Source organism: Cataglyphis hispanica, chromosome 22, assembly GCF_021464435.1.
Source record: "Cataglyphis hispanica isolate Lineage 1 chromosome 22, ULB_Chis1_1.0, whole genome shotgun sequence".
NCBI lineage: Eukaryota > Metazoa > Arthropoda > Insecta > Hymenoptera > Formicidae > Cataglyphis > Cataglyphis hispanica.
In genome coordinates this window covers 301,612-311,621 of record NC_065975.1, presented here as the reverse complement: position 1 = coordinate 311,621, position 10,010 = coordinate 301,612, and positions in this window count along the sequence as shown.

Sequence of the window (10,010 nt, the reverse complement as noted above, 5' to 3'; positions counted from 1 at the left end):
AATTCATACATTAAATATCGTTTGATAAATTTATATATTAGAGAGCGTTTTTTCTTATATCAAATATATAAATTTGAAGACTTAACAAAGAATTAATAAAAATAACTTGATTAATATTTCAAGACAATTAAATTATATGACATAAGACAAACCAAAGTAGGAAAGGTTCATAATACAATATTACAGAATATTCTGTAACTTTTTATTGCAAACTTAGAAAGATTTCGGCATTGTCTATACAGTATAAGATGTTAGTTGTCTTACTGCATTTGGCACTATTGCCAACGTAACGTCCAAGTCAATGGAGAGGAAGAAGATTTGATTATGGACTTTCCGGTGACTTATAAATCTCAGTTATTCACGTTTCCTCCGAAAAATTCACTTCACTGATTAATACTCGAAGAATACATTCGACCTTTGGCTCATCTCTTTCTTCCTGTTTTAATAAATCACGAACATATTCGCAAAGTAATATCAGTAAATTTAATTTTTATTCACGGAAATTTTATTATAAAAGTATCCAGCAAAGAAAGTCTCATGGTATAACTTTTTATTAATTTCTTTTTTTATCACAAATGTTAAATTTAAACTTATGTGATTTTTGTAATCACAAACATAAAAGTAAGACTTGCAAAGAAGACTCTTTAACAAAAAAATTTGAAAAATTTGAGTTAATGTTTTGAAAGTTAATTACAAAAATTTTTAAAAATTTTCTCTACGTATAATGTAATTATTAAAAATATATCATTGTCAACTACACATATTTGCGATATTTTAATTAATTCCCGCACATTAAAATATAAGAATTATTCTCTTCTTTTGAGCAACTCGTAGTTATTAATAAATGAAAATTGATTTTTTACAATTTGCTTACTTATATTCTCTGAAAAAATATTTCAATGTCAAGTCATGAAATAAGTAATCTAAATAAATGGAAAAACAGTCTAACTCATTGCCTAAATAAATAAAAGTAAACCGAAAGGGTGTCGACTTTGTTATTTTCTTCCCTTTTTTTTGCGCGGAGAACCACAGCAAGGGCAATAGCGATGGGGGTGGGGTGGGAGGGGGTGAGGTGTGCTCTCTCTCTCTCTCGGCGACGTTTTATACATCGTCGGGTTTTTCATGCGGCGGGGGAATTTTTTTATTAGCTTGAAAACCACTCGACTCGTCGTCGTCGCCGCGCCGTCGTCATCGTCATCGTTGTGGTAGGGTGAGATCTACCCTCGAGAAAAAGATCGACCTCTCCCGCGCCTCTGTGTGTTTTCACTCTTTCCTCCATACCCCGTTATCACCCTCGCTTGCGGATTAATCGCGATTCGACCGTCAAAAGAGCCACGCATTCATTTGCTTTATTAAGTAGTTTTGCGTGATTTTAAGAGCACGGTTTTATTAACTCGCTCTCATCCGCTTCTCTCAGTCTCTTCTTTGCTTTTTTTTGTTTCAGATGTTATTCGACGAGAGATGAGACCAATTACGCGACATGACTTGTGATCAGCGCACAAACATGAGGATAGAATGCATTGTTGAACTTGAAGTTATTTCTGACGGCAGACGACCGATTTTAAGGATCGTTAATGTTAGGGACTCGTCGAGTGTCTGTCGGTATAATTATCCCGTGTGCCAATTAAGTATTCTCGTTTGTGAGATCGATCGCTCATTGATTATTAATCGCGCGCGGTTGACGCAATTATTTGATGCTATTATCAGACTTATTAAGCATTATTTTGAGGATTGAACATTATATCGTAAAAATAATCTTTATCAATATACTTTTTTTTAGTTTATTCCTATTGTCAGTTAGCTTATCCATATTTAGCAAATTATTATCAAGTAATAAGGTCTCTATAATAAGGCATTAAAAAAAAAAAAACAATCTTTGGCTTGCAAAAAAAATTGTTTTGCAATTACTTAATATATAATCTGGCACGAATGGAACGGAGAAATTTCAGTTTCGACAAATTTTGGAAGAAAATTAAGGTAAGGTGAAGTTTTTCTCGACAGGTTAAAGTGTCAAGAACTTAAGACCTCGAGAGCAACCCCTCCTCAGATGTCGGGACACTGCTTAGAAACTCTTCGAGGGTAATAAACTCGTTTCACGTGCACGCGTCGCTCATTATAACGAGGTTGAGAAATGTCGACAGGTTCGTGTTCTTCTGTTCAAGACATTTGCCAGGTCACCAAACAGGATGATAAAACGAGAATATAAACGTTAACAGATGCCTGTACTAGATATATATGATATTTTATATAATAAATATTTATAATTATATTCCATGTAATATATATAGTCTTTACAGATTCTATATAAAATATATATAAGAAACAATAATTATTTCCTTGCTCACATTTCAATTATAAAACGTTAAACGATTTCGAGATAGAACGACTCCGATATGCTTGTCGTATCGGAATCGTAGGAACGGAAGCCACCCCACGGTATTAATGCGAAGGAGGAAGACCTTGGTTCCCCGGGTTCTCCCAATCACCGACATAAATAAATCGCACTCCCCGTCTATTCCTTCGCCGTCGGCCGGAATCTCTGCCACTCTGGCATTGCAAATACGTACGTCAGCGTACGTGAGAGGAAAAAGGAAAGTGATCGGATATGGGATGATAGTGCGATCGGATCGTATTCGCCGTTAAGCCGCGCTTACTCTCTGCCAATCCCGGGGAACGATGTGTAATCAGGCCGACATTCTCTCGATTTATTTGAGATAGCTTTATCACCGCGACCGTACAATACGGCCGATATATCGGCAACGATAAAGGAGATATATTTTTGCATTTTCTCCCGGGTAACATCGTTCACGCCTTGCCCGTGAGACAAATTTATCGCCGTTTTCATAATGTACTTATCGAATATACATATGTATATATATATATATATATATATATATATATATATATATATATATATATCTTTGTTTATGGATTCTTTCCCTAGTTATGTCTTTCTTTAATTGTCTTTTTCCGATATTGACTTAATATACATTTTTTCTTTTTTACATTTTTTAATCTGTAAATAAAAATTAAATAAATTGCAATTCTTTTTTAGAAAAAATAAAAATTGGAAATTCAGTGAAATATTTAAAAAATGAGTATTTTTATGTCAAGTTTTAGGCTCGCTTTATTGGCCACTGTTAAATAGTGAAAATTGCCTAACGTAACGTAACCGTAAATGGGGATATATATAGGAAGGCAACTGGAATCCCGAGGCGGACTTTTAGGGAGAAGGGTTCTTGGTACGACGCTTAAACATGGACTTTAACCATTAGTCTACGAGCCATTAACTAAATTATGCAAGCACCGCCGAACTCCTGCAAACGTAGCACGCGTAAACTTCAGCGATCGTGTTGGGATCCGGATCGATCGAATTATTCATACCACCCACATATGCTACTCTAACTTATGCTCATCATCAACCCTTTGCGACCCAGTACAAAGTTTCGCAGTTATTTTTGCCCGTAAACTTTATGCAATGGAATTTACATATCGAGTATATTACGTTATAATGAAATAAATAACATATGCCATTTGTTAATTACTTTTCGCATGTTTTATAAAAATTGTCCTCTAAAAATAAAGATTAATATCTTGATACCACGAGAAAATAATATGTTTTTTTTTTCCTTTGTAAAAAGCAATCTGTGAGGGATTATTCAAATTATTCGGGCATGAATTAATTTTAAATTGATTTGCAGTACATAATCTGTGTTTTTCAATTGCACGAAACTAAAGCAATGATAAAGTTCGATTTATTCCTGAGAATGTCCTGCTCGTACCCAGGTACAGGTCACGAGAGGATCGTTAATGCGCAGCCTCGACTTAACTCCCGGCGATTAATCTCCCCATGCTAATTATTTAGCCGGTTACCGCGACGGAGAGAGTTCCGGACGGTCGTCGAATAACGGCGTTTCGTTATCGGGCGCAGTAGGGTCGTTCGAGTGGCAATAGCGACTGCGTGGTGGCAGGGTACCAGCAGCGACTTGGGAGGGGAGGGGGAGAGATGAGGGACGAGAGGGTGAGTAAGGTCTTGAGGTTTGGTCGCGCTCACGAGGATACGCTTGAACGAGGGGTTGGGGATCTCGCGCAAGAGTAAATTGATTAGAATTAAAGGGTTGGTTGGCAGGTGCTGCTATGGGGCTGCCTGCAGACCCACCGAGGAAGAAGAGAACCCTGAAGAGAGCGAGTAGCGGCGAGGAAGAGCCGACGAGTTCGCGAGAGGAACGGAGGGAATCTGCAAGCCGGAGGGAAGTAGCAAGATGTGGGAGGGGAAAGGACCGAAGGTACAACGGTGACCACAGCCTCGACGCTGATTGGTCGAGTCAAGTTTGTGGCAAGATGGCTGGCTGGCTGGCTGGCTGGCTGGCTGTTGCCACCGCCGCTGCTACTGCTTCTGCTTCTCTGTACTCACGTCGTCTCCCTTTCTAGCCCTCGCAACCACCGTCCTCTATTCCCGGCCCTCCTCTTCTCGCCTCGGCGCAACTCTTCCTCTAGCTCTACGCCGTTGCTACGTAGTTCCCTTCTACGCGGTCTCTAAGATGCTTTACCTATGTGCCAAATAGATGTATGTACGTGTACACGCCTGTTCGAAACAATGCCGGGCGTGCAACCACCCTCACCCATCCCTTTCTCCGGCCAACCCCCCCCGCCGCTGCCCGCCTTGTGCTCTTCCTTCCGAGGCTGCTACCATCCTTACCACATGCCATACCAACCCTTACTCGCTACCTATACGTATTCTATTCGCCGACCACCCACCGATCGCCCATCTCACCTTCGCCTTTCCCGTCATCCGTAGCTCTCCATCTCATCTCCATGAACACGGCGTCGCCGCTTCTACCATTCGCAACGCACACCATTACACTACTCATCTCCTTTCACGCACGTCCTTCTATATACTCACCCTTCGCGAACGTCTCTCTTTCCCTTTCTGTTTCCACTTCCGTCTTCCTCAAATGCCCGATCCAATCCGCCCGGCGCGTACGGTACGGTACCGTAAGTACGGGAACACCAGCACGATCTCTCAAAGAGAATGCGATAATACGAAGAACTTCGACTAATGAGTTAATAGTTGGTGCCTCGCGTTACCGGCAGTACTGGCAAGTACTTTATTCGACGTCGCCGGGAGCAACGAGATTATAACGCGGCGAAGTGAATGTGGCTGCGTAGCTGGCAGGCACATACACACACGTATCTCCCAACTACACACGCACACAGCCGTTCATTTGCGCATATCCGGAAGAAGTATATGCGTAACGATAGTGTCGACGGCGAGCAAAGCCGTTGAGAAAACTCGTCCGAGATAATCAGCCGACTATCTCCTTTCCGCCGCCTATCTTTCCAAGTCGTCGTATTCTCGCGCGCTTCCAGTCGCGGGACCTCTCCCTTCAGCCTTGAACGACTTTTCCTTTTCTTTTCGTGCAAGGTCGCCCGCGGCGGCAGCTGATTTACTGCCGGCTGACGCCGATCGAAGCGACGTTCATAATCGCGCTCCCGTGCTAATTAACAGGCCTTCGGATCTTCCGGAATGCGGTCGACACGAGGGTAGAGGGTAATAAACGAGTAATTCCGGCTAATAAAAAGAAAAAGTAAAGTTGACGTTTTCATCATTTTTCCTCATTCATTTGCCTGCGATTCGAAACTGTAAAATTTTATTGATACAATAGATGAGCATATATAAATATATGTTAAAAATTGTTAATTTTGAAATTTTGTAAAAACTATAGATGGAATAACAATATATGATTATGTTCGGATATATATATATGGGCTAAAAAATTCTCGGTCATAATTCAAAATATAAATTTTGAGGTGAAAAAGGCTATCGTTTATAGATTATTTTCATCGATGATGCACATTGAATGTTCAAGTATGCGATACCCATTTCAGCTTGGCAAATATACATGTATGTATCCTCCCAGCATTGTTCGATCTTTTTTTTTATTTAAACATCGCGAGAAAATTTACATCTCGAGGATTGTCTCGGCGTGGGTGATGGCAAAAAGGAGCGACGCGCGATTCTCTAGGCTCATTCTCGCGTGGAGAAAAGTGCAACCAATAATTTTATTTTTCCGCGATAAAGCACGGCGTCGCCAAGACGAGGGGATCGGTGTGGACCATCATGATGGGTAGGGGAGGGCCATGGGATTGGGGTCCGAGGGAGGCAAGCCGCGTATCTTTAGTAAGTAAACAGAGCGTCTTATGAATTTTAAGCAGCGCGAGTACCAGCTTTCTCTCTCTCTCTCTCTCTTTCTATCTCTACAGCTCGCTTATTTTCATCATCTCTCCTTCTCTCTCTTCCACACTCGCGCATACAATCTCCCTTTGCACATACACATGCATATACAGATTCACACATACACTTTCTCTTTCTCTCTTTTGCGGCATTCTCCGCATCTCCTAGCACCCTTGGTCGCTCGTTTTCACTCGCTCTTTCTCCTTTGAGACGACCTCTTATATGCACGAGCCGAGATGGTGAAGAAGGGCAACATAATTTAGAAAAGTAGATGCGCCAAGATTGTGTAAGCGACGTTCTTTTCCTTTGGCTTTGCGGTCAAAACACGGAGACAACGTAACGGGGTCGTTACTCGGCAAAAGCAATATATCGCGTGTTATATATTAATATTAATATAAAGAAGAATCTTTATATTAATAAATATAGAAAGCAATATGGAATATTATTATTAGTGATTGCGTTAGTTTGTTGCTTTCAAAAATTATTGAAGGCTCTTAATTTCTTATCGGCGTCATTCTGATCTGAATTTTTATAGATTTTCCAATTTTAAAAACATTTTGAGTTATTAATTCTGTTTAATCTTGTTTATTTTAACAAACCATCCTCTCTATCATCTCTCGTATGAGAGATCGCGATCCTATCTTTATATTTTTGTATACTTTACTGCGATGCGGATTTCCATACCGGATTATCTAGTGCCTACTAATTTTATCCAAAACTCCTCAGAACCTTTCGTCGGGCAAACCACCCTGCGTGAAAGAAAAAAAAATCGCGCTGATAGAATTCATTTGTGAGACATCGACAAAGCCTCGGGATTTGCGTCGTCCTACGATTGTGGGCGGTCACGCGACGTTGTTTTGATATTGATCTTCAGGATAGGACAGCGTCGTCGTCTAAGCATTCTAATGGCAAGGGATCGGGATTCTGCGCGTTGCGAGGCGCACGTGCTCCTAATGATTTTAGTGTGTACCCCATGGCGTACCCTCTCCGGCAATGTATAGTCATAGGCGGGCATGCATAGCCGCGTATCGTATCCGCATTACCGGGGCGCGATGTAATATGTCCCGGAGAAGCCCGAGGGAGTGAGGGTGGCCAAGGAAAAGGGGGAGAACTCTCTCCTCCCTCCCTCCCCCCCCGCGACGGTCTTGCGGGATTCTTAATGGCGAAGAGCCTCTAAGGTAACACTACGGCTATTAAATGCAGCCTCTACCACTCCGTCTTCTCTTCCAACATACCTCTCCCTCTCCTTATGTACGTATCCCTCCTCACCCTCTTCTGTAATGCCCGATAATTTTACTGTGCAATCGAAATTTCGGTGAGAAAACTCGTAGAAGAATTTACGCTTGCAGAAAGAATTTAGTTTCCACATTTTGGTAAATCTATTTGCTCCTAATTAATCTGATTTTATGTGAATCTAAAATTATGATTCAGGATTATGCAGAATTAAATTACATCGATGCACGCGGTTAACAGTATATAATATATAAAAAATTATAATATTAAATATATATTTTCTCCTTATTGTTACGTGATGCATAGGTAATACAATTATAAATAATAATATAATCAAAATAATTATAATAGAATAGAATATTTATAATAGTATTATATATAATAGTTTAATTATAAATATATTATAATTTTAAGAAATATAAAAAAATAAAAAATATATATTCGTTTATATTCTTTTTATATTAACATAATTTTAGTGTGTATTTTTTTTCTAAACCTTATATATGTGTGAACAGATATAATTAAGACTAACTATAGATATTGAAATAGTAATAAAAAAATATTTTATAAAATTACCTGTAATCAATAACTTTCAAATTGTGTAAAAAAAATTGTATAAAATAGATTTTTCACAAGTTAATCAATTTTGTAAATAAATTATGTGACTCGTATTATGGATGAAATTCGCGAAAAAAAATGCAAAAAAGAAAGAAATTGTGGATAATACAAGCACGTGAATAAAATTAAAATCACATGTGAAGTATCGTTCGTAAAGGAACGAGGGACTCGAGAGCATAGTGGCAGGTCGCTGTAGGGGTGAGTAACGAAAATGTAAGCCCGGATCAACCGCGCTCATCCTCTTTAGCGTCGGCGTTTGACGCGACCGCTGAAATTTTTACTTCGTTCGATTTGGTCTTTCGGTGAGATTCTCTCCCCGTCCTCTGATTGGTGGACCCTGACCACGCCCTGCACGTAAGGGTGACTCGTTCGCTCGAGCACTATCAACCCTTATGTATGCCCGATGCGAGCACACACATATATATATATATATATATATATATATATATATATATATATATATATATATATGCCGATACGCGTACATACGTGTATGCGCGCGTTTGTTTGCTTATATAGTCACGTATGTGTGTAGGACCGCAGCTTCACAGGTACATACGCGAATATATACGGCCAATACATAGGCATATAGGGACCGTATAGTATACCGGGTGGGGTTCCGTTCAGGAGACGCTCAGTGGGCTTTCGATACGACACGGTCGATCGAACGGCTCGCATTTTCGATATCGAGGGTGTTATCTCGCGGGAAGATAAGCGCGCACCGCAGGATGCCTGAAAAATATTTCGACACCGTTTTGCCGGTGGCAGTATATGTACTTATTATATATATATATATATATATATATATATATATATATATATATATATACGCAATGTTTTTTGCACATGAAAACTATATGTTTGTGTTGTAAGAATTTTTGATAGAACAGAATTTCATGACAAATTATTACATTATTTTTATATCTATTATTATTAGTTAATTCCGATTTATTTTAATGTTAAAAAATTTCTATAATCAATATAATTATAATCAAAGAAGAATTGTGTCTTTTCCACATGTAACGCGAATATTATATTTATAATAAAATAGAATAATTAAAATAAGTCACAATATAAGAAACTTTTAATTATTGTGTTAAGAATTTAATTTGTCTAATAATGTGTATGTTTGTATGATAAATAAATTTATATATGTTTAATATATATCTATTACAATTTATATATTACAATTTTTTTATATCTGTGTGGATAAATAAATAAATTAATTATAAAATGCCAATGAAATAATAATGTAATACAATATTTGTATAAATAGATATATGTGTAATATTTTTTTAATTACTTCTATATCAAATTTGACGAACACAAAGATGGACACGTACATAGAGTAAAAAAAAAAAGGAAAGAGAGAATCTTTGAAGTATCTTATGTTGTCATTTCAAACAGAACAGGAGATGTAACAAATTAATTCTCAGATAATGTAACAAATTAAATTCCACTATTCTCAATTTTGATTACACTAAAATAGTAAACTACTATTCGTAGATATAAACGTCTTATAAACGGTAATAATAACGATGTTAATGTACAAGCAATAGTAATAGACATATATTGAACAGATGCTTGATGATCGCGTTGTGTTGGCATATGTATTTTGAGACAGATACCAGACGCAAATGAATTCTGTATGCAAGAATGGGAAGCCGTAGATCCAGATCGTATGACTAAATTTTCGAGTATTTCCGCTCTCAATGTGTTTGTCATGCTAAATTTAGTCTCTCTCTCTCTCTCTCTCTCTCTCTGGATTTAATAACGTCATGTATACTGTCTCATTCATAGCAATTATCTCGCATCACTTGACAACAATACGATATACTTAATAATATTTACGTATTTCTTCATAATTCCCCTCTCTATATTGATTTATTACACAGATCTATCTATTGATGCTTCCCAAAATTAA